The sequence below is a fragment of the Apostichopus japonicus genome, chromosome 23, assembly GCF_037975245.1.
Source record: "Apostichopus japonicus isolate 1M-3 chromosome 23, ASM3797524v1, whole genome shotgun sequence".
NCBI lineage: Eukaryota > Metazoa > Echinodermata > Holothuroidea > Aspidochirotida > Stichopodidae > Apostichopus > Apostichopus japonicus.
Genome location: NC_092583.1, coordinates 7,473,446 through 7,500,986, shown reverse-complemented (window position 1 = coordinate 7,500,986; position 27,541 = coordinate 7,473,446). Strand labels below are relative to the sequence as shown.

The 27,541-nt window shown below is 34.9% G+C and overlaps 2 long non-coding RNA genes across 3 annotated transcripts in view; one reads left to right on the top strand and one right to left on the bottom strand.

Moving 5' to 3' along the window:
* Positions 1-27,541, bottom strand: part of LOC139964496 (uncharacterized) — a 49,483-nt gene that overhangs the window by 6,710 nt on the left and 15,232 nt on the right. For both annotated transcript variants that reach the window (XR_011791992.1, XR_011791993.1), the window contains exon 2: positions 1,845-2,220. This is a non-coding gene — a long non-coding RNA (uncharacterized lncRNA). The remainder of the gene's footprint in view (positions 1-1,844; positions 2,221-27,541) is intronic.
* Positions 24,277-26,201, top strand: LOC139964726 (uncharacterized). The gene is made up of 2 exons (XR_011792073.1): positions 24,277-25,087; positions 25,144-26,201. It is a non-coding gene; the product is annotated as an uncharacterized lncRNA (long non-coding RNA).

The window sequence follows — 27,541 nt, the reverse complement described above, 5'->3', positions numbered from 1 at the left end:
CTCAGATGCTAAAAAACAAACACACAAACAACAACAACAATGAATCATAGACCAACCCTAACATTTAAGCCTGTACCGAGGAGCTGACGTCATCATCAATTTAGTATTTAAGAAGCATTCGCAAGACTTAGTACATTTTAAAGGTGAATACCTTAAACAATGGAACAGCTATAAAGAAACATTACAAGCACTTCAACTTTCTTTGACTATATGTTATATGAAGACTAAACTTCTGCCCAAGTCACCCTTTAATGAATGCTTTGTAATAGTGGGGGGGGGGAGTGGGGGAGGGGAGGGGAGGGAGAAAGTTTCATTTTATACCACATGTCCTTGACAGTTACCTCACATTTTAAGAGTATGGCATCACCAGATTACGTTGTCAAGTTGACTCCAACTATTTTATCCATATACATTATTATTAGATATATATATATATATATATATATATATATATATATATATATATATATATATATATATATATATATATATATATATATATATGTATATATATATATATACCACACATGCACAACGGTGACACGTCCAAACTGGCGGTTGTTTTGAATATGAAAGTATTTGGGGTATCCATGTTTCTGATACTACAGTGTATTTTTTTTATTGTAATAGACGGTAAGATATAGAATGTCACATATATTATAGAATAGTGTGAGTCTATGTGTAGAGTAAGCTAGTTAAGTGACATTTTGAGCTGGAACTTTAATGAATGATAAAGGCATACTGTTAAAATGTATATTTAGTAAGTGATATTATACAATAAACGTCTAGACCACTTCAACAGAATAGCTCGAATGGGTGGATATCGTATCGGGATAATGCTGAGAGCTTAATATAAAACGCCCGTATGATGCAGCCTGCAGGTTTTATGATACTATGTAGGCATAGTGACATACTTTGTCATTCTTAAATATATCTTCACCATTCTTCGGAAACGCGTAAGTGCTTGATATTTGTAAAACACACAATTTGTTTATACTTACTCACCGAAGAAAGTTTCAGAGACAAGCCCTGGTTCAAAAGTTTCTTTTGTTTCATACATAAGTTTTATTTAACCGATGAACTGATCATATATCTGTACTACAGATAGAATATCGCGTGTTATTTTACTTGCGATGTGCATTGCTCTCTTTCTAGTCTTCATATATAGTGCTCAAACTATATAGTTTTACATCAGAGATATCCATCCACATGTCATTTAGCTTACGTGATATTGAAGCACACGTCATGTGTTGTTTACTATTCTATATGGGTCATTTTGAAGTCAGTCATGGAATGTGAAGGGATGATACTTACAGCTTTACCCAGTACAGTCTTTGAATGCAAAGTCTAAAATTATAAATGAGCACTTGGTGTAGTGCATTCGCAGCAAGACAACTAAAAGTCACGTATGGCTATTGTTAGATCTGTATTAGATCTTTTCTAGAGGAAAGGTAGAATACACAATCATGAGATTTTTGGGCCACCTAAGTACAAATTCGTGTAATATCACCCAAGGATAACTCCTCGATGCAACATAAGGCAAGATCAACAGGTTTCAACAAAGCAGAAACATTTCAAAAAATATATATATATATATATATTGTGAGGGTATTAACATATGTTTGGGTCGATCATTGCTACAAGTGTTTTTTTGAAGAAAAGATATACACTGTTAATGATATATTTGTTGAAGTTTGAAATTGGACTTGCTAGTATATTCGGAGGCAATACCGCACTAGCCTTTACATTAATGAAAACAAATTAAAAAAAAAACGTTCTTGGGCCTACATCTTTTACACCTTTTAGAAAAATGACAGATAAACAGAATTGAAGGAAACACAAACCTTTCTTGATGAGTCCTGGAGGTATTTTCAAGTTCATTGGCGTCGGCCGTCTAACGAGCGGTCTCATCGGAGGACCAACGATTCCATTGGCCTTCTTATCGGCGGGACCGAATACGTGCTTTTCCGAAATCTCCGTTCCATTCGAGGCACTCTGTGAATTTTGTGGGGCTACTCGGGCCGGTATACTCTCTGTTTGGGCACTCATGGTGTTTGGTATATATGCTAGACTGAACACTATATATGCAATAGTGATAAATGTATGATACAACTTCGTTTCGGGTTGGTTCGAGAAAACGTTTAATTGTTTATCTTCAATGTTAGCTGATGTCACAATAACTTTGTGGTTTTTAACAATTAACAGCAATTTTTCAGTTACCTGCAAAGAAAAGAAGAGAAAAACCTTTCTTCTGTAAAGTTTCGTAAAACTTAAAACTACAGACAATACATTGTGATTGACATTGTGAGAATTGTTTACTTAGCAAATATTATTCATAATGTGGTAAACACCACGTAGTTACCGATACCCGATACGTCTCCGTTTGATTCTGAACTATGGGCTCGTTAACCGGTTCAGGTTCGCAGAACATGTTGTTCACAACAAGTCAATTGTTTTGTTTTTTTTCTCCATGCAGGTAGCCTCACAATCGAAACCGTATTGTGACAAATATACATTACTCGAAATATGACATAATTTTAATGGAATGGAACGGAAAGTAATTAAAACAGATAAATGGTCACTCACTGATATTGAATAAAATTTATTCATGCCGTATACTGACGTTTCGTCCTTATTCTCCAAATTTTTAAAGCCTTACTATAAATGTCCATTATAATGTCCATTATTAAGGTGCTAACCAAATAGGACAAGCCCCAATCAATACATTAAGATACATAAATAATAATAATAATAATAAAACTGTTAGCAAACTGCTTATCCGCTAGCAAGCCCGTGTAAGAGAATGTGTCAAAGTAAGATCCTGCCAGGATCGAAACGTCAGGCCAACTTACCTTTACACATAAATAATAATAATAATAATAATAATAATAATAATAATAATAATAATAATAATAATAATAACAATAATAATAAACAACTCCGTTGTCTTTTCAATGTGTTATACTGTTTGGCACCAACTCAAAATGTCGAAGAGAGGGCGCTGTCGACAACCCTACTCGGGGGAGTGAAATATCAAAGACTTGATAAACCAACGACATAATGTAATATTCTGTTACATGTTATCGTGGTATTATATGAACTGTCCTAGTCAGTCAATTGTTATTAAAGCATTACACTTTCATTTTCGTCATTGACAAACCATTTACAACGTTCAAAGACACTTATGTCCTAAACAGTTTAATTTCATCGGCCAGACACTTAATGCATTAATAGCAGTCAAGTGTTATAATGCATTAGTAATAGTCACAGAGTCACTTTGACTCCATTATATGAAACAAATATTTATACTATCTAAATGAACTGCATGCATAATTCATAGGATTTATGACTATCCTTTTAGAATATGTTGAGAATCGAAAGAAAAAGTAGCCAAATCATTGTTAGGTTAGGTTGGTGCACGTAACTATTATTGGCAATCTTTAACACTCCATAACGCATATGTACCGGTATACATTGTGCTCACCCAAACAAACAATGTCTGTCTTTGTATTCTCGTTAATGTAATGGATATCGTTAATACGTAGTGTAAACATTGAATTATCCAGCACTGCAAAGATAATTAGCATAATGTTAGTTTTGTTACTTGTACACGTTCGCAAGACCTCGAGTGTGGAATTCATTCGATGTTCTGGGTCATTCTTCACCTGATAAACATGCTGGCTCATTCAGGTATATACAAAACGTAAAAGTGAGAATAATGAAATGAGCTGCGAACTTAGCCAATTTGAAATTAACATAAGGATGTAAATAAAGCTGATGAGTTTTATTCAAAACTTTGCTAATGTGTACATGTACAAATCTAATTTGAAAGGTAATATAAAGGTAACATGTATGCATTTCTTTGGAAAAGGTTAAATAATGTCACGGGGATCCAGTTGTAATCAAAGACGTTGATACGGTTATACCAACATAAACGGGGGCGGGCGTATATATGCTACGCCATGTTAACATTTATTCAATAATTAGAGATATCTTCAATTTATTTCAGTATCTCGAATTAAATTGAAGATATCGCTAATTATTGAAGATATCTTCAATTCAATTTGAGATATCAGAAATTGCATTTTCGATATCCTGAATTTTATTTAAGATATCAAGAATTGATTTAAAGATATCAAGAAAAACATTAAAGATATCAAAAAGGAAACATTATTTAAGATATCTCGAATTAAATTCGAGATATCAAAAATTGAATTCGAGATATCTCGAATTGAATTCGAGATATCCAAAATTGAATTCGAGATATCCAGAATTGAATTCAAGATATCAATAAGTATTCCAGATATCTCTAATTCAATTTTGGATATCTCTAAATCGAATTCTTGATATCTCGAATTCAATTTCTGATATCTCAAATATGTTTCAATTAGAGATATCTGGAAATGAATTAGAGATATCTGGAAATGAATTAGAGATATCTGGAAATGAATTAGAGATATCTGAAAATGAATAAGAGATATCTGTTATTATTGAATAAATGTTAAAATGGCGTTCCATACGCGCACATGTGAACATAACTCGATAGACATGAATTAATACGTGAAAACTTGAACAGCGTCACTCAGCTGTAATTTTCTTCTTAAAGGCATTCTCGTCGAATATAATGGAGATGAGAAATTAAATGAAACCAAAAGAATAACATAAGCAACTATATGAGAAAGAATTGCAAGCCTGGGACACACCAGGGATTGTGTTTGTTTTTGTTTTCATTGAGTATAGCACTGTTTTTTTTAGAATAATAACATTCAATACGGTCACACGTTTTCATCCTCTTACACTCGTTTGAAACTTAAATAGCAATACATAAGTATGCCTATTATATAACGGTACTGTAGACATTCCCTTAAATTTGTAGAGTGAAATTTCAATCGAATTGACTCAAATTTATATCTAAGTTTCAATGGAGTTTGTGATGGTTCTAATTGGATTAGACATTGTGTAGGCTTTGTCGCATTACGTGTACTTCGAAATAGAATATTTGATTGATAAAACAGTGTCATTTTTATCAGTTATACATTATAGGCCTTTGCCTAATAATTCGTTGATATAGAGTGCACTATTTGTCGTCCAATATAGTGTTACAGTGAATTGTAGCCTGTATATACATATATCTATAACACAAACGTATACCATTGTGTATGGGTGATTACGTCAATCACCTACACTGGTCTAGTGAACTTGTTTTTACTTCTAGACAAAAGCGCAAAAAACAAAAGCATTGTCTCACGAACAATCAGTCATCTCTACAATTCAATCAAATACCAAAGGCAAACACCAAACTACTGAATTCGCACAAAAGAAATCTAAAAATAAACCATTCTTTTATGCAAGTTTATGATTTTAGCGACTTTTCGTGTGAACCGCCTTGACTAAAATATACATTTACGTATATTAATGATATAATTTGACGTAATGGGTTCGTCTATATACCGCAGAGGGGAAAAGTTCTTAAGACTGCCCATAAATCACCATCAGGAAGTTGATAGTTCTTTTTCCCCAACAAACTGGCGTCACACAGTAACGATTAGTTGACTTTTAGCCTTGAATATATCTCTGTCATGTGTCATGTTTGTTGGCCTTACGATGCTAGATAAAATCTAAACAGTCTACGATAAGTTTTAACTTCAACTTTGTTACTTGTACAGTCACTTGAAGGGAAAAAAACACGAAAAAATTCAATTTGCATACCGAAGAGTGTGCAATGGTATGTTACGTCATATACAGACAACACAAGCAACAGCTTTTGTCCTCCTGTAAAATTGATATGATAATACAAATTTAATTAGCCTTAAACACAAGAGGATGTGTGAAGGGATGTTATTTCCGTGTTGGATAGTTATATGCTCAAGTAACCTCATCAACATTTATAACTGATTTTTAACTTTGGAGTAGCTCTAAGTAAGGTATACATTAATGAAAATCAATGGAACTCAAATTCAATTGTTTGGGAGTCCCATTTTTAGCAAACGGCTACATTTAAGGTTCAACCCAATTTATCATCGTCAAATATCGGGTAAATATGTATTAATATGAAATATTATGATTGTAAGAGTTTGTGAATATTCTTAACATTCGTAATACATATCTTTGTCGTCATAATGTCAAAATAAATCTAAGGAACGTCAAGGAATGCGGATCACAAATTTCGTAAGCTGCCATGGTAATGGAGAGGTGATACATTAAATGGAAATAATTGTAAATCAAGTTATACTGATCACTAATCCTAGACGATAAAACTGATTTATTGATTGATATATTGGCGGCTTGACTGATTGATCGATTGATATTTCAGTGATCTATAAAAGAGGGTGCATGAGGTTCAGTTGCAGTCTTCTCAGTTCAGAAGCATCGCTCCATCTTCTCACTTGGATCTGTCATATTTTGTAAAGGTGTGTTGAATATAACTAGTGGTTATTTAAGCAGAGAAATGGCAGATTTTGAGACCGACAGAATGACCACAGACTTACTTTAAGCATGCGGCTATTTTCTTTTTCAAATACGTGTCTACTTGTATAGCCTATCACGTCGTGAGAAGCGGACGGGAAGTAATAACCATGACCCATACCTAGTCATGATAACGGTTTACTTTCATAACGTCAACAGATCAATATAACCCGTACAGGGTTACTTTGGTAAAATACATGGCATTGGACAGTATGTGATCTAATAAACCCATTATTACGGTAACCTTGTGGTACGTATATATCCTATAATGAGCAGATATATACACGGGAGGCAATTCATTAGGAAAAACAATGTCTGCAGATTGGGGTGCTTTTTGTTTTGTTTCATAAGTGATCTAAATAACAGGTGCTTATTTTAAGTGTATGTTACGCTCCACCAAGCACACAGACTGCAGTTTTAAGTAGCCTACCTTAGTACATTGCACATTAGCGTCATCATATATATATAGTGTGTGTGTGATGGCCTAGATCGGTGCAGTTTGTGATAACTGCCGTATTGTTTTACGATAATTTGCGATGATATATACGGTGGTAAATTACTTCTCATTTATTTGCCATTTCTGTCACCTTTTGTTCTTGGGTTCATTACCTTAAAATTTTCGTTCTCTATAATAAAGTTAGCAATGAAAAAAATCGATTTCCCTATACTGCGTAAAGGCAATAGTAAAACTCGAGTTCTTATACTGAGTAAAGGCATAAAAATCGAGTTCTGATACTGAGTAATGACAATAATAAAACTCGAGTTCTTATACTCAGAAAAGGCAACAATAAAACTCGAGTTCGTATACTGAGTAAAATATATCTCGAGTTCTGATACTCAGTAAAGGCAATAATAAAACTTGAGTTCTTATAATCAGTTAAGGCAATAATAAAACTCGAGTTTATACTGAGTAAAGGCAATAATAAAATTCGATTTCCCTTTACTCAGTAAAGACAATAATAAAACTCGAGTTCTTATACTGAGTAAATGTCTTCCCATAAAGTACACGGTACAAACAGGAAGGCGAGAAGTGGTTGCATTTGTTGCAATGTTTCGAGTAGTTATGAATCATTGTAGAACTTGTTTCTTTGCGATGATCCTGAAAATGTCATGTTTGCGTCTAATTCACCGACATTATGTATTGATTTTCCATTAAAATCATTAAACATCCAATTTAGAGCAGGTAACAATATATAAAGTCAACAAATCTATAAGAATGATATGACGGACCATTTGTTATTATTAATAAGTACTTGTACTCTTTAACTGCAGTGTCCCAATTGCATTAAGAAGAACATATAAAACATGTCACATGATCTAATGCCTTCATGACGTAATTTGTTCAATGCCTCTATCACTTCCATCCCCAGTCCCTTTACTTCTTTTGCATTGCCAGATCCAATTAGGTCTTTTTGACGTAATTGGCCCGAATCTGATGTTAATTCCGGTCCCAGTCCCCACACCCTCCGACTCTTCATAGCGAGGATGTGCCTATAGGGCAGTTTCACGATTCCATTGGCAAAAATAAATAATTATTGATCTTATCAAAACAGTAAGGTTTGATAACTCTATAAATATAGTTGGCTTTGCTCCAGTGACGAACTAAAAGATTCAAAACTGATTAAGCTACAACCAAAATGAAACGGCTGACTAAGTACCTAACAAGTGTTTTACAACAATGAGATTATTATCAATGATCGGTGCTTGTCACTTCCCTATGGACAAAGCTGTTATCCTGCATCTAAAGCTATTTATAACAAGGTAGTAGAATACGCTGATTCTCTCAAATTGTGGCACGCTTACATTCATTCCGAGCAACCTGGCATTTTGTGCATCACAATTCACGAAATGGCAAATTCATCCCGTAAAACTTTGTTGTTGGATGCAGAAGAAACAACTTGGAGACTTGGAGATTTGAATGCGCTTGAAATAAAACTTACAAAAACTTGTTATTCTTATTTTTTCAAGCAAAACTTCAACCTGTAAAGGGAGGGGTAGTTGAGGGGTAGTTGACACATCACATTCATCAGTGGTTATAAATAAATTGTCCTGGTCCAGCTATTTTTATATGGACACTGGTACTCAACGTTTTTTTTCATAATCCATCAAGCTAAAAATAGATTTAACTTCCATGTATTCTAGATATGTGCAGTAAAAGTTAGTTGACTAGACCTACTAGCAGAACATATTGCTGAGACAAGCCCATACTCTACCCCATCACCTGTCTCCAAAATACTTTCAAAACAAAAATTAAAATAATTTGAATAACCAAACAATATATTTTAACTAATCTTTATACATAGTCAAATAGGCCAACATTATCATTGTCGTAAGTTAGCCTATACATACTACACACAGTATATAGTTGTCAACGCGAAAGGTTCATCCTACGTGGATGTACACGAAAACAAATAACACCTTCCGTAGGATTTGCTCATCGTTAGCTCATGCATGCACGATTTGCACTTATCTCTACAAATAGATAGGGCCATTACTTTACGATATGTAATCTTCTCATTTCGGCAAATCGTTTTAGTTTACTGTTTTTTTTTCATAACGGATTTTACTCCCGTTCTAATAAAAAGTTAAAAGAAAAAAGTAAAAAGTGAAATGAAGAAGAAAAGAAGACGAGAGAAAGAATTGCCTGAACCGGAGTAATCAATTTTCAAGTCCTAGTGTATAGTACTTAGGACTTCTATAGGCTTTGAAAGATCTTCTTTATATAACGACATTGCAGATGGAATGAAAGCAACACGAAACGTAGTAATTTATTGCCGGAGGGCAAATGGAAGTGATTTCAAAACAGAGTTGGCTGGACTAAATAATTACCTCCATGGAAAGTCATTTAGAAAGAAAGCGAAACCACGTTTATTAGAAGACAGACTTTGTCAAAGTGCTTTAACTGATGAATTGCTTGGTAAATTTCAGCATCGAAAGGTTAGGAAAACGTAACGAATAATAATTATACCTTATACATAAGCCTTGACCATGCAGCTTTATTTTTCGTTTGTTTTTTTGACGGATTGATTATATAAAGTATTATAGCAAATAATAGTCTTGAAAAGAGTCATGTCTGATTTATATATATATATATATATATATATATATATATATATATATATGCAATCCAATGCATTAGTAAGCGTAAAGTGCTGGGCCCCCATGCAGTATTGGCAATGTTTAATATGTGATATGCAAAACTAGAAATACGATCTGACTACTGATGAAGTCTTTTACACTTTCTCTTTTCAGTTTTTGATGTTGCAGTGTCTGGCTAAAGACAAGCTTACTGAAATAGGTTAATAGATGCATCAAAGTATATATACAACCATCGAAGGAACTAATAAATAATGTATATCTTACACCATATGTATAACTAAAGAATATACAGAACTTAAAGCAGCATTTTGCGTCCTTTTCTATGATTTTTCTTATCCTCACTGACTCCACTATGCCATAACGACATACATAACTAGCTTATCTATTCAAATCTTACTTCAAATGGGGGCATAAAAGTCGAAAACTTTGCAAACTTTCAACTTTGTTTTTCTCCAAGATATTTTCCGTTGGGATCACAATAAACCTCGCCCGTAATATGAATATTTAAACACTACGAACGTCATTGACCAATACGTAATACAACACCATGTTTGATTTGCGTACAGTCTATATGGCAGTTGTACCAGGGAGTTCCATAACGACTCCCTGGTTGTACCAACGCAAAGTCTTGAATCTATTTTAAGCAACAGCTCATAACTAAACCTGCATCTCTGATTGGTTGAATTCAAACTAGTGGATTTGGGGGAACTGTATGCGATTAATTTTAAACGTGGAATTTGTCGTCTCATTATCTGCAAATATCCTTAATTACTCGCCAATTAACGTTGTTGGCAGGGAAAAACTTGGCTAATATCTTAGTTTGCTGTTTCGTGATTGATATATGTAAAAAACTCGATGGACATGTCAAAAAAGTAGAAAACGGCGACCAAACGCAAAATGCTGCTTTCAAAACTTTAAAGTAATACGTGGAATGATCATGTGGCGGAGTTCTTAGCAGGGTAGTACAAATTTATGTATTAACAGAAACATAGATCATATACCCGAAACGAAGAGCTCCTACCGAGAAAACAGTGAATAGAAGTGTAAACATTGCAGAAAAGCACGATACTCTCGCGAGCATTATTTTTAGGATACAGAAGCGGGGTGAGGGTGCAGATGGCTGGGGGTTGGGGTATATAAAGGGGTCGCAAGGGACTAAAGATTTGTTATGTATAGAGTTACTCACGAAAAACTACAGTCGGGAACTGAAAGCGAGAAGTATTAGCTTGAATAATAAAATAAACCAGTAATAAACCAATCACTTGTATTCCAATTAACACATTACAGCGTAGAATAACTGATTATTATCATCGTCATCGTCGTCGTCGTCATCGTCATCGTCATCGTCATCATCATCATCATCATCATCATAGTTTTGTTTCTTGGGGGGGGGGGGTGGAGTTTATGGGGTTATAAAATCGAGTGCTACTGTCACAATCATAAATACCCAGTAGCTATTACTTCGAGAAAAAAAACCCCAGCAATCCTAAAACTGGGATTAATCACACAGTTCCAGTCTTTGTCTTTCACACTGTTCCTTGCGAGTGCCTACGTAATAGAATATTCGCGAAAGCAATTTATAATTCACTATCAACATATACACACCGCTTTCGAATGTCAAGTCTTGAAAGGAAAAGTGAGGAATCTTTTGAAAAACAAATTGACCCAGAGCGATATCATGGCTGTTAAATTTAAACATTTACGTCTTGTAGAAAGAAGATCATTTCGACACAGACGCAATGACGTCATAGTTCGCTGCAAATATCGAGCCCGAGAAAGGCTGGAATAAAATTCATAGGCTAAGTGTCGTCCATTATATCTGAAAGAGCGTCAAATACTTCTTTTTAAACTCTACACCTCCACTCTCACATACATTTTCTTCCCATCTCGTGAATAAATCTTTACAGTATTCTTTACCCATTTTTTGTTTGTGTTTTGTCAGAGATAAATGGCCACGGAAGAAGAATGGAACAAATTAGCTTTGTAGTCACGTTATAGAGTTACGCTAATAGCCAAACTACACATCAATGCCACGATTTTTAACGCCCTTAATAGTGAGTCGGAGAGCTTTTTGAATCGTATACATGAGAAGTCTTAAGTGAGTGTATTGTGTATAGACTGAAGAAAATCTTAAAAACACACACGAACAAATTTTGCGGAATGTTTAAAGAATATCGATCACAAAAAAGTTGACATGTCAACTATAACGTAGCGGGCAATAGTGTTAAGTTAATGTATTGGTATGTGTGTTTGCATTACATACATACATGAACTTGTCAATGCTTGTCAACATTTATACCTTTGTTTTACAATGGAACACATACCATAGGTATAACATTTCTAACCAGTAAGGACAAAATAGTTCCATAAAATCCTTACCTCTTATCTTATCGGTGGTTCCGCTATCCTGCATTAGTTTATACACAGATATTGAACAACACACTCACGCATACTCGCGCGCACAGCATATCTTGATTGTAGTACACATACACCTGCACAAAGATATTGTTGTTGACCTCATTAAGAGACAACTTGTTCAGGCATACAGAAAAGTGTTTGATAGAACACTCATGGAAAGCTAATCAGATGAGTGATTTAGTAGCAGAGAGGTGATATAAAATGATATATTGGAATGAGTCATTTGAAAGTCAATTATATACCCTCAAATAAAAGGTTTGCATGAATATCAATCATCGGAAATTAGAGAGTCAAAAACAAATTCAGTCATGCATTTTTATTCACAAGGTACATCATACACGCTCTCGTGTTTGTAGAATTTTCAAAATGAGCAGAAAATATACTGCACATTCGCAGTCGGACTCATGAAACGGATATTTGCGAATGCAGTTTCCATTACAAAATACATTAATGTGTAACAAGTGTCGTACAAAGTTCTATGTAGTCATGTCATGTGACGAGTGAGACGGGCCCGTAGCCAGAAATTGAATTGGGGAGATTCCGGGAGGGTTGGTTTGGGTTTGGGTTACGAGACCTTAGGTGCTTAATGGTGCTATAATTGTCATCACTTTAACGACATTTATGTAGTATACAAACTATTAGCACATGTTGCTAAATGTAAGGCATGGTAAGTTAAGTCTGTTTTTAGGAGTGTGTGTGTGTGGGGGGGGGGGGGGGTAAAGGGAAATATCACTCCTGCACTACGCTATACCGCCTTGGACTGAGATAACTTTCCAAATTATGTCTCTCGAACTGATCTGTTATGGATCGAGCAGGGAAGGCCCCGACGCTCGGTGGAAAACCGAAAACTCAACCGATTCCGAAACACGGGAAATATGTTTCTTACTTGTCTATTGAAATGAGCCTTCCTGTGAACTAACATCTGGAGGAAGTAAACTTGACTGAGACGAAGAAATGCGGAAATTAAGATTCACAGTGTTATGTGCGAATGCTTCGCTTGATTTGATTACACAGTCATAGTTTAATAAAAAGTTAATGCATACTAAAGAGAAATAAGGAAACGAAATAGTTACGTGCTCATGAGAATGAGTGGTTCATGTTACTTTAGACGCATATATATATATATATATATATATATATATATATATATATATATATATATATATATATATATATATATATATATATGTGTGTGTGTAAACGCAAACCGTATATGTACTAAGACGTTCCCTTATTGCGAATCTTTCGTAGTTACAAAAGAAAAATATAGGTGGGGAAAGTATTGAAATCGTTTGATTTGTATAATTCTCTCCTGGCGCCGTTCAAAATAATGCCGTAAGACCGACTTAAATTGTTGAGAAAAATTACTCGCGAAAGCGTTTCCAGAACAAATTAAAGACCCTAGTGTTATCTTGGAGTGGATATCTTCCTCAGATTTATTCATTGATAAACTATTTGTTTTTTCTTGTTGATACTAGCTTGATAAACGAGCATTTTGTTCCCTATTTTCCATCATAAGTATACTAACTTATCCTTGTACACCAGACACCTTCCTGCATTGCCTGTTGTGCACATTTGAGAAAATCAATTTGAATTGATCATTTTTAAATTAAATGTTACCAGCATTGCACCAGGAGTTTAGCTGGCTCAATTGCTAAAAAATAACAAAAAGGCCCGTTATAGGAGATTCCCTTTGTTTTGTTTTTTAATTATTATTTCAGAACATCGTGTTGTGTTCGATTAGCCGTTTACATGTTTCGGTACGCGAAACTAAGTCGGTGCACAGACAGTATACGATCTATTCTTTAATGTTATAGAACACCGCAAACCGAAGCTTACATTTAAGCTAGAAACATAAAGTCTGGTTTGTTTTGTTCGTGTAACGCAATCTTCACTCTATACGATATTAATCTGATAAAATAATAATTACATTAAAACTACCATCAAGCTTACGATTGAATATCGAATTTCGAGACGTAATACGTAATATTCGTCATGAGCTAGATATGATATAAGACCTTAAATTCCTGTTTGATATCGGTTTATTTGATGAGGCTAGACCTATATCAAACTTGAACGCCGACTCAAAGTGAAACAGTCAAATCAACTATAGACCCAAGTTAACAAATAATCCTGATCGTAAACAGCATCATTTTTTGACTGAAATGATTACATTCTAGTCTTCCCTTTTTACGTTCATGTATACCATTTTCTTGCCAAACCTATCGCACTCACTACATTAAACTTATCCATGTTACATTGCATTCAGCAGGTGGTAATTCAAACACTAGGTAGCTTACACATCTGCCTAGACACTGAAACCATTACATGATTTATACAGTATGTTAGGCTACAGGTCATTGTTTATCTACCTTGGCAATGAAACATGACATGCAGGCTAGAATAATGACAATAGGTGACCTATTCATCTTTTTTTAAGCATTACATGAAATGTAAGTTAGGCTGTAGAGTACTGGTAGCCTACATCTCCCCTGAACACATGTATATTGTAAGTATCAATCCATCAGACAGACTAAGGCGGTGCTTTCGGTAGCTGAGCATTTACTACACGATACTTTGCAATCCACGGAGAACAAGGCCTATTAGTTTTGACTCTTTTCGGGGTGGTGAACCGTACGATTTGCTATAAACAAATCAGTCACCTGGTTTCAACTGTTAGTCCTGCAGGCTCGTCAACCACTCACCTGTTATAATATCAGCATACTTTAACTTAGAGTAGGCTTAGTAAATACTGAAAGAGCTTCAAGCTTCAACACGTCATCCGGTTTATATTTGTTCGTACTGACTATATCTGTGTGACAGCATATACAAGGCAATATGTATAGGCCTACAAGGGTTGTATGACGCAAATGAGAAGTGGTTCTAGCCACACAGCAGGAATTACATATATATAGAGCTACCGGTCCCGTTTTAAAGTTTAGAGTATTTAATTCATACATGGTAATATTATATATAAACTTCGATATTAGCACGTCAGGGTTATGACATGCAAAACAAACATGCATCAAACTTTACTTATCGACTTTTGAATCTTTAATCAAAAAACGAATTTCACAAAAACATGCACCTATAAAGTCTATTTCGTTTGATAAACAGTACAATTATTCTGTTGTATATAGGAAATACCGCTATGCATCAATACCTCAGCTATTAGTACAATGCGTATGAGAAAGTGTCATAACCATTTACACATACTACTAAAAAAGAAGCTTTTCGTGTTTTCCTTGCCACTTATGCGGTCTTTCAGGCTTTCCGAGGGTCGCAGCAAATTTGCCTGGTTCCTCCAAACGGCCCGTACTTTGCCCACTTGTGGTCTATTATGATGATGAGCCAGTGATATGATTATTCAAATATTCTGAATTATTCATCGAAGAAAACTTTATTACCAAACGTTATGAACAATCGAGGTATTGTGTTTCAACTAAGGCGATTGCCAACTCATACAATTGAAATTTGCTGTATATGTTATAACAGTGTCGCATTGGTTTATACATTTCTGCACACCGACTTGCAGTCTTGCATATGCAAATTTATTTAACGTAAGAGATATTTACACGTCTCGCGTCATTATTCCCTAATTAGAGAAATACATAAACCGTTTAGTCAAATACTTAATATGTTGTGTCCCACAAAATTAATGTAGAGTTTTATCATTTTCATTTGCAAGCTTTTTGGGGGTTTTGACTTATGTTTATCTGTTTCCGTATTGGTGGAATATTAGCAACAAATTATGTTTTCAGTTTAAAAAAAAAACCCATCTGGGCCTATATCTTTCTTTAATAGCCAAGTACAGTATACCAACGTGCAGATCGTGACAAGTGCAACGCAAAATTCTTCTTTGATCCGAACGACCATGCCTGCTTGCAGTCACGAGAATGACGTCATAATGAAGGTGGTCCTTTTCACTTCCCCGGATTAATGTAGCAGTACGATATAGCACTGCACATAATGCTTCAGTCGGCCTTAACGCTACATGGAGTTACGGTATATACGTGCATCTGCTGTAAAACATCTAAATTGTGAGGCTTAAACCATCAAATGAACAATTAAACGGTAATAACATCAGCACAATAAAACAATGAGATGCTCGTTAGTGGAGGTAAAGTATATAGATACAAGTACGTTGCATGGTTAACTAATTGGATATAAATATACGTGGATTTAAGTCATTGAATTTAATGCAGTAGATATAGGCCTAAACAGAATAACCGGACAAGTGTATACAGTAGTATTAAACGTAAGAAGAATACAACAAAGTTGAGTGATATGCATGGTAACGACTGTAAGAAGGATCAGACCTCAAATTCTTGTCGACCGTTCATTCATACTTGTTAAAATCTCGAATCTGATTGGTCCGTTGTCGTCAGTTGACCGTTTAACCGTTGCATAATGCACTGTAAACTCACCGGCGGATGAATATACAATTGAGTTATCTCGGCCGAACGAAGTAAAAAAGCTAAGGCTAAATATTCAATGTGATAGGTTTACTATGTAACATAAAGTTATCCATTTGTATCATAACAATGTTTTAAACCTCTTAAGATGATAAAATACATGTTTCGTAATGTTCGTGTATTTTATGAACCAATCTGACACCGGTCCGAGACGTGTGGATATGCAGGTTTCGTAAGTCTGAATTATGAAAGTCAAATTATTGAAAGTATTTTACATTCATATGAAATTATTTATATTGTTTAAACCTGTACACTATAAGTTACTCGATAAGTAAACAGAACACTGTTTGTGACAATTCGTTAGCATTGCTAATATATGACATCTATGTAGGTGGAATATTTGCTTCTATAGTGAATTGGACAACAGTCTTAAAAAATTAGATAATTTCTTTAAATTCAACCTGTCTTTTAATTAATAACAAAGGTTGCGTATAAGTCAGTCGTATTTTTAAACGCAATAAGTACTGTCAATTTAGTGACCACATTCATTAAAAACTTCAGCTCAGACATTTATTGCAGCAGTATCTACTTTAAATCAAAGTCGTAATTTACTCAATTTGGGATAAAACAAAACAATAACATAAGAGGTGTATGTGTGAAGTTCGTATGCCTCCTAGATTGTTATACCACCTTTCTTCACTGATTTCTTATTAGCCTTTTTTCATGGGTGTCTCTTTTTTTTGTGACGTAAATCATTAAAAGATTCACTTTCAAACAAAAAAGGCGATAGCTAATTAAAATCGCCCGAAAGAATTGCTGACTTTATAATGTGAGTCAGTATATAAGAAGGACGGAGTTGTTCTCGCAGTTAGAGAGCATTTGTTTACTCTTCGCTTTAAAATGAAGGTAAGGTTTAGGTTACCGTGGTTACGGCTGATTGATATGTGAATAGTACGGGGCGAGACATCTGACAGTTAATTATGAAGTACACTGCAGAGAGTTACACGTTGTGCTGTTACGTGGCCTCTTATCCACAAGCATCCTATAACTAAGCAAATCTGCTGGTTAGGTTTGATGGAATGGCAGAACGTTTGCGTGTTCATACTGTATGCGAAATTAAGCGTCGATAACCTTTTTATCTCAATATGTCTTCATACAACTGTAGAAAATTCCGGTATGATAAACAAACATGAAGGCTTACAGCCTAACACTATGTAGCCATGAAGGGGAGACCTAGGAGCAACACCAACGATGAAGCTAAAAGACTCCTAATATATTGTTTTAGGGGTAACTAAGTTTTCATTGTCAAAAGGAAGCTTCATAACTCCAAGCACTGCATGGTTGTAGTAGCATAATGAACACTATACGTGATGTGTCGAGGGGAAATGATCATAAACAGTTTTCATTTTTTGGTTTCAGTCTTTTAGCTTTCTAATTGATCTCTTATTAACCTAATTAATCATTCCCATCAAATAATACGGTAGTATATGCTCATTAAAAGAACTACGTCGAACATCATGGAAGAACAAATTCTCATATCTCTTTGGGTTTCTTTTTCATTTTTTTGGTTGTTGTCAAGTTAGTATATTAATAACGTTGACCTTGGAACCGATCCATCTCATTGACAGACACAATTCAACATTGTAAGAAATATGGAAGAACATAGAAAATTGAGGCATGTGTGGCTCGATGATGTCATATTTAGACTTGATCAAGTCTTCAGCCTTGTGTAAGAAACATTTAATCTGCGATATCTCTCAAATAGAAGATACTTCTTGGCTGTTTGGTGCGGGAGGGGGGGGGGGGGGGGGGCTGTTCTTGACAATTATCTTGACAGTCGCATAGACCAAAAATGTGATTTGGTCTTTGTCTCCTTTAAGGCTTTTTCATCACTATTAATATTAATATATCTTTGTCACTGGCAGGGCCGGACTGGGTCTTAAAACCGGCCCGGGCATTTTTCACCTAGACCGGCCCATTATTCATTAATATATTACTAACATAGTAATCGCCGTCCTGGGGAGGGGTCTATAGGGAAGTTAAGGAATGCCTAGATGCAAAATGGTGCGATATTTCTCATTTTTTATGTTACAATAATCCTTTAAAAAAGACCCCAAAGTAATTTTCTAGAAGCAACACTTGATTAAACTGAAAAAAAAGTTAAAACGTTAACCAAAATAGACAGAAATATATGTTTTTGACTGGATTTTATTTAGTTTTTCAAACATTTTGTGACAACATGCTTGATAAAAATGAAAAAAAAAACTAATAAAATCCACTAAAACATATATGTTCAATAACACGAGCATAAGAGTACGAGCCTACGCAGTTCGCTGCTTCTGCATGGCAGCCACACCATCCATGATATTTTTAGTGTCAAGTTTGGCCAACATCCTCTTTTTCCACAGACATCAACATGAACGCCTCAAGATGTTCGTCGACGTGTAACATTCGTCTAATGTTGATAACCAAACAAACTGTATGTGGGTCATTTTTATTCATACATCATCTCTCGGGAATTAGCTACTGAGTGATATCCAAATAATCTAATAAGATTTTACCTTTTTTTACCTCCTTTTCTGGAGGACGAGGTGCAGATAAATAAAATCTGTATTCTCTGCCAATGAGATGTATATGTCACAATACATTGGTCATCGTACTTGTATATCTTGTCGTAAAAATATTAGCACGGACTGGTTGCCAATAGCACGTTCTTTTGTTACAAACTAACATACTAACTAACATGGTGATTTCATGAGCTGATTCCCACAGTTAAAAATATATTTCTACACATCCCGTCTGTATTCTATTAACTACTGTGAAAATGGGCTGTAATTTTTACCAGGCTCCCAGCCCACCGGCCCACCGGGCCACCGGGCATAGCCCAAACGCCCGTGTGGCCAGTCCGCCACTGGTCACTGGCAACACACATTTCAATGGCATCCTAAACGACGACTGATAGGACATTACAGCGAGGCCGAGATAAACTACAAATGAAGTCAGATATTAATTAATTAGGTCTTGCTTTTATAGTATAACTAGGACATAAACCAACCTCTGATATATTTTTTCTTCAGCCTAGCCCAACAAAATACAAATGTTATAGTAAACCATATTGTAACTTCCTTCAACTTTTGACGTATTTTGCAAACTTTCTGTCGATGAAATATAGTTTAGTTTCCGTTCCTGTCTTATTCAGCTGTTATCGTTTGATATATCATGCTTTAATATGCATGGACGGTAGAGAACTCTTTTTTGTTTTTATAAGTAGGCTTAATGCTGCATCTGAATATTACTATTTCAACAGATTGTAAACGTGACGAAAGCAATTATTATTTCCTAAAAGAGGATTTTTTTGCTCTCTATTGTAAAACACACCTTTAAATATGCAAGACCCACGGTGCATTTTTTTATACATTTTTTTTTTATTATCTTCCATGAATTTTTATTTCCCCCGGATAAAGAACTTAAATCTGCCATGTAAGGTTGAAGGTAAATATTTGCATATGCCTTGATATGTTCAGTGTTCCATTAAGCATCAAATGACGTACTTAATATTAGTATACAGGAAATTCTCATAAATAATAAAAACACAATTTGGGTTCTTTATTTTTTATTTTTTTTTATTTCCTTCTTGTTTGTCTTCTTAGAGTAATTACCGAGATGAATTATTTATATTGTATGCTGCTAGTGGTCGATGGGAGACCTGTTTAACGGTAACATTCAGTTGCACAATTTGATGAAGCATTTCACTAATTAGCATCCAAAGGGAAACATAAAAAGGTTGGACGTATATATGTAAACACATACAGTTGTCTTAATAATACACGAATGACTATTTAGTATATACTATACAACGGTGTAAACCTATATAAACCTATGTAAACCTGGGTAAGCCTATATAAACATTTGTAAACCTATATAAACCTATGTAAACCTGGTTAATCCTATATAACAGGAATTAGATCAAACGGAGAAGAAAGGGGATGGAGTCGGGATCATTTCATCCCCTTCAGGCCACTGTATATCGCTATAAGGCTGATATACGGTATCTTTATAGTGTGATATGATTAATACCCTACTTGCATGCGTGCAGTTTGAAACCGACTATATATATACACAAATACACACTATAGAACCCTTTATATAGGTGTTGAATTTTCATGAAGCAGTTCTTTGGGTTGCTATTACCTCACTTTAGCTTCCAAAATATGGAACGATAAGTCGATTACCTCTGTATATACCGTACTTAGTTTACACACAGGCTATATCCTTGTCCTTATTGGTTTGTGACGTTGCACAGTTAAAGATTGCGTCACATCAACGGAGGGACTCCCTCCATCTTCTGATTGCGATAAGTGACTTTGATTTACCCAAACAAGCATGTATAAGGACATCACCATCAAACCTGCATCGCCATTTTCTTTACTTTTCATAGAGACAAAGTCACGAACAGTTATTGAACACAATCATTAGATTTATGCATGAGAGCACAACACTCACTGTGCTGTACATCGCAATGCATGACAACCTGCCTATATTTTCTTCGCTAAAGTGCCTTTTATGTAAACAAACCAAAAGTCAAATTGCTTCGTCAATGCATGGTATCCAATTAATACGGTATATATACTCCATAAGAACGTTACAGCCAAACTAAAAAAACAAGAAATATACGGATTTATGCATAGAAAAAAAAATTAGACAGAGGCACGCATGTCATACCTAGAGGAATCTTAAAAAATTTAGATTTCTGAAATTACATCTTTTAAAATCTCAACATGATTTGTTGAAGTGTTTATATAATATTTCATCATTTTCATTCGTTATGATATATATCACATGTATGATATGACTGGTATAATACGAGTAACTGGTAAACTATTTATCAAAATATATATTCATTCTTTCCGGAGCTGTCGAAGTTGATTTTGTATCCGAAATGATTGCTTTTTGTTTAACTGATTTCAACAGTAACGAATTGCGAATACGCGTGTCCACAAATGTGAAGGACGTTTATGCAACGGTTCATAAATCATAAACCACTTTAGATACGCCTCAAATTGCCAACAAGGCTTCCATGTTGTGCACATTGGCCCTCGAAAGCAGAGACAGAATAAGATATGATAAGAAACATATCAATAAAATATTCAACATGATTGGATATCAAAGGATTCAGCGCTATAGTTAGAGGGGTGGGTGGTAAGTTGAGGGTCTGTGAGGGTTTTACTATACTATTTGTGATTATCTTAAAATGAAAAGTATAATCTTGTGTTCAAGAAGACTATGTAGTGTCATGTTTTGCTTCCTGCGATTTTTTTTTCTTATCATGTCTTTGTATTGCAATTGAATGATATAAGTCAACGTTTCCATCAGATACATAAAGCAAACACTTTGTCGTTTCTTAATAAATGTATTAAAAAAAATCACAATCAAATTCCAAATTACAAGCTATGAAATATTGTTTGCTAATATCGTGAATGGATTAGATCCCATCGTTTGGAAGTAATTTAACTTCACTAATTCAGTAAAATTTATACTTTGTTTTTATGGGCAAAAGTTGAACTTTTGCGTGCATGACATACATTATTCTTACTCCTGCTACAATTGTGATAAAAGTAAGGATGAAACGATTATATTACCCGTCTTCCTTAATCCTTTGGTACTCAACAACATGTCACTTAGATGACAAACAACCTGTAGTGTGCGAGCTCACACATGTAAAGTATATTTCCATTTTGATTTTGACTATATAGACACATCAACTGAGACCCTGAAGCAAATACTTCATAATATATATATATATATATATATATATATATATATATATATATATATATATACATTGGCTGTTTAACATATATATATATATATATACATATATATATATATTACTTGCATTACATATTATTATCCTACATACATACAAATACATACAAACAGTAATAGATAAGAACAAAAACAGGGTCCGATGACATGATCATAGCACAGACATTGTACACCAAATAGCTAATATTTCGGACACGCTTGTGTCCTACAGCGCAAGGAGTGAAGTGCAAAAAATAGCACAACACACAGTGCAATGAACTAGCAAATAAAACAATGAACTTGAAAATCAATATCGTGAAAATCAAATTTGTCGACACATTTGATCTATATCAGAACGGACTCCCAATGGACCTTTGAATATGGGTAATTAGATCAACGGTCAAGTATTGTATTGCTTGCCAAGTCTACACACTGTCAACAAAGCAAAATGATAAATCCGACAATCAAGCAAAACTTGCGATTTATTGTACACATTGTTTTATTGTTTGCTAGTCTGTAAAGATATATTGCATCTTTAAAGTGTACTGCAATATAAGCCCAGCATCGTATGTCATTTACAATGCCCCTAATATTCAGGGCTGCGAAAATCAAATGGCAATGCTAAAAGAAATCAAAACAAGAGTGGGTTCTAATCCTCTATATAATATCTAAACATATAGATGATTGTTAAATTAGGAAACTATACATATATATCAGTATGAACACTACATGAGGGGACAGGTGCAGTACCCATCCATTTTATAGTTTGAAATTGTGTAACTATTGTTTGACTTTTTATCATATTTGAGGATATTGTGCAAGCATCTGTAAAGAAATCACTTGTCCAAGACCTTGTGACTTGCCGTTAGTATAACCCATATTGGTTATTGAGTTGCTAACGACTCTCTTCGTATAACACAGCAGAATCCGCTATATCAATGAGACAACGTATGTTCCACTCGTCTGGAAGATTACGTTGTAAGATTCAAGACTAATGCTTTATGAGTGAGTTAGTAATGTATGTCTAATCATTCGTTTAGGACATCTGTCCCGGTCTGGATGTTTAAGAATGAAGAGCTTACCTGTCTGCCTCACACCGAAAGTATTCTAGATTACAAACAGTTTCGTAAGATTCGACCAGATAAAATCCGAGTAGAACTAACAACAACAAAACAATGCTCTAAGCAGAAGGAAAGTCATTGACCGACGAAAAGGGTCTGGTCAAAGAGGGTGTACAGTGCTTAAAAGATTACCAGTCCACTCTAGCCACGGCAGAGCGAGAGTGATTAGGTTGTAAGGAGACAGGTAAGCGAGGAGTGAAATAAATATGGGGAGTACAAAAGAAATATAATTCAGCGTGATAACCTTTCTCAGTTGCTAGCAAACGTTTAGGCCCACGACTCAGGAGCTTCCATGAGGACTGAGCAAGGACGCATCAGACACCCCCCCCCCCCCCCGCCTCTCACTATGACGAATCATTTTAGCTATTGATACATGACAAATCTGCAAAATTGTGTTCAGAATGTGACAAAGAATTCAAGTGAATCGTAGTTATTACTTCGACTAACAGGTCTTTATCATCTATTGCTAGAGCAACAAAATAGTATTTTGGCACTATTCCAGCCGGAAAAAAAAACAAGTTTGCAGAATGTATTGTGGGTTATTTATACCCGATTGTTGTTTGTTGTTTTTGTTGTTGTTGCTGTTGTTGCTGTTCATTTCTTTCCTTCTTTCTGATGGGGTTTATTCATGGAAGTGTAATGGTAATACTTCCATAGTGTATTCTTGTACCGAATACAAACGCAATGTTACAGCATGTGGACGCATCGAGCTTGTTTCCAACAATCACTGCAGTGGTTTCTCGTAAACAGACGCAGCAATCAAAAAGTGCAGCCTAAGTGACAGTCTGTCTAAACGCCGATAAATGTCCATTGCTGTTTCGTTGAATTTTCATCAGTTACCATGACAACGTTAACTATGTTTGTAGCAACCTTTAGAGTGCTAATATTAGAGCTCATTAGAATTGTGTTTGACAGATATAAGAGAGGTACACATACAGTAGGCAGTCTATATATATATATATATATATATATATATATATATATATATATATATATATATATATATATATATATATATAATTAGAGAAAACCAGAGAAATAAGATATGACTCATAATTGACAAATAAGGAGTAAGTTTTACAAAATATATTGGAATTTTCGGTCCCCCTGGAACCTTCGTCAGCAATACTTGGCAGTCGAATGAGAAGTACAAAATGTGACACAATGAAAGTATGACGCTAGATAAGAGTAAGTTGCAATGATGGAATTAAAACCAAATAAACCATGACTATACAGGAAGCGGATTAAGGAGCAAAGAACGGATTACATATGCTTGTAGAACTGGTAGTTGTTAAGGGGTCCCAAGTCTTTGTTGAGGCCGGTGATGTGAGACTTAATACGAAAGATCCAATCGATTTCTTTACGTTTACGTTCAGTAGTTGATTTGAAGTTCGAGGCAATTAAAATACATTTTAGGTTTTTTAGAGAATGACCATGAAGATTGAAATGTTCGGACACTGGGAATCCTGCAAAATTATCACGAATAGATTTTTTGTGATTATTAAAACGTAAGCGGAATCGGGAGCCTGTTTCACCTACATAATTGCCCTCTTTGCAAAGTACACAATAGAAAATGTAAATAACATTAATAGAATCACAAGAGAGGGAAGGGGGTCTAAGACTAAAGTCAACATTGGGAATCTTGACTACGGTGCCTGGGGTAATATGGGGGCATATTTGGCATCTAGGTTTACCGCAAGGAAAATTGCCTGCGGAGGTGGAAACTGAGCGGGGGAGTCTGGAGGAAGTGAGAAGAAATTTAAGGTTGGGGGGTTGACGAAATGCTAGCATGGGGGGTACCTTAAACGATTCTCCTACAGACTGATCGTCTTGAAATACAGCAAATTCCTGTTTGATGGAGCGAATGAAAGATTTGATGAGGGGGTTGTAACTGGTAACGAACGGAATGCGTGTGTTGGGACTTTTAGACTTGTATTTTAATAAGTCCTCACGGCTCAACTTGTCGGCCCTGGAAATACCCTGTCTAATTAAGTGAAGGGGGTATCCGACGTTCAAGAAATAACCAGTTAATATGGATACCTGGTGTTTAAAATCACATGGGTTGGAGCAAATGCGTTTAAGTCTAAGGCATTGGCTGTAAACAATTGCTGTATTTCAAGACGATCAGTCTGTAGGAGAATCGTTTAAGGTACCCCCCATGCTAGCATTTCGTCAACCCCCCAACCTTAAATTTCTTCTCACTTCCTCCAGACTCCCCCGCTCAGTTTCCACCTCCGCAGGCAATTTTCCTTGCGGTAAACCTAGATGCCAAATATGCCCCCATATTACCCCAGGCACCGTAGTCAAGATTCCCAATGTTGACTTTAGTCTTAGACCCCCTTCCCTCTCTTGTGATTCTATTAATGTTATTTACATTTTCTATTGTGTACTTTGCAAAGAGGGCAATTATGTAGGTGAAACAGGCTCCCGATTCCGCTTACGTTTTAATAATCACAAAAAATCTATTCGTGATAATTTTGCAGGATTCCCAGTGTCCGAACATTTCAATCTTCATGGTCATTCTCTAAAAAACCTAAAATGTATTTTAATTGCCTCGAACTTCAAATCAACTACTGAACGTAAACGTAAAGAAATCGATTGGATCTTTCGTATTAAGTCTCACATCACCGGCCTCAACAAAGACTTGGGACCCCTTAACAACTACCAGTTCTACAAGCATATGTAATCCGTTCTTTGCTCCTTAATCCGCTTCCTGTATAGTCATGGTTTATTTGGTTTTAATTCCATCATTGCAACTTACTCTTATCTAGCGTCATACTTTCATTGTGTCACATTTTGTACTTCTCATTCGACTGCCAAGTATTGCTGACGAAGGTCCCAGGGGGACCGAAAATTCCAATATATTTTGTAAAACTTACTCCTTATTTGTCAATTATGAGTCATATCTTATTTCTCTGGTTTTCTCTAATTATATATATATATATATATATATATATATATATATATATAGACTGCCTACTGTATGTATATATATATATATATAAATATATATATATATATATATATATATATGTATATATATATATGTATATATATGCCCAAATTATTGACCTTAATAAAAACTATAAAAAATAAACCTTTTAATAATATTGACGTTGTTATGCATGCATTGTCAAATTTATCTTACTCGAGAGTGTTCCAAACAGACTGCATATCCATATGTGATATATTGCCACATATGTTTTATTTTACGACTATGACATCTCATCCAGTTTTCTACAAAATTATCTGAGTGAACTCCGGCAATGTAGCAGAGCTTATGCAGTCGTTGAACGTATACATTGACACGACAAAAATAAGTCGCAAATGATAATAGCAATAATAATAATAATAATAATAATAATAATTATATATATATATATATATATATATATATATATATATATATATATATATATATATATATATGTGTGTGTGTGTGTGTGTGTGCAGTGTGTGTATATAAAGTAATCAATTCTGCTGAACTACATAAATGCATTACTTCAAGAAACGCCAAGGAAATGATTGGAAACCCATCGTTTGCCAATGTGTCGTCCATTCAGTATAACCTTTCATGGAATGTCAAACATCGAGCGCTGATATTTTAGGTCAACCACTCCATTTTTTTCCCATTTCGATAAGCTTATATGTTTCCCCTGTCTATCACGTCATGTTAACACAATTTACATAAAAGGTTTGTTCAAGATGTCGCATAAATGGTAAACAATCGATTGTATTCAGTCACTTAATGTCAAAAACACCGGACGTTTCCTAACCTATAATCCCTGGAGGTAGAAGTCAAGGCATGAAAGATATTCAGCGTTTAAAAATAGCACCTTAAACGGAAAAGGATCTGACACCCAGATTGTGAGAGATTTTTGTTTACAATTTTGAATAACTTCATTTATGTGCATTTGCAACAGGTGATTCTACTAGAAACTGAATCTCAGTCATAAAGTGGTTATTACTTTAGAGTTCGATGCGTCAATACCAAATTTTACTTTCATAAAGAATAAAGTAACTATTTCACTGTTATTAATTAACTTTAGATGAAATAGCACCTGCACTTGTTGCAGAGCAACGGATGTTATCACTAATTGTTTAGCTGGTACAGGGCGGGTTGCAGGAGTATCGTTCAAAGGGGTTTCAGTTAAAGTAGTTGCTCTGTTGTTGCAGTAATAAGATTAACAAAAAAGTTAACAACATAAAAATTTTTAA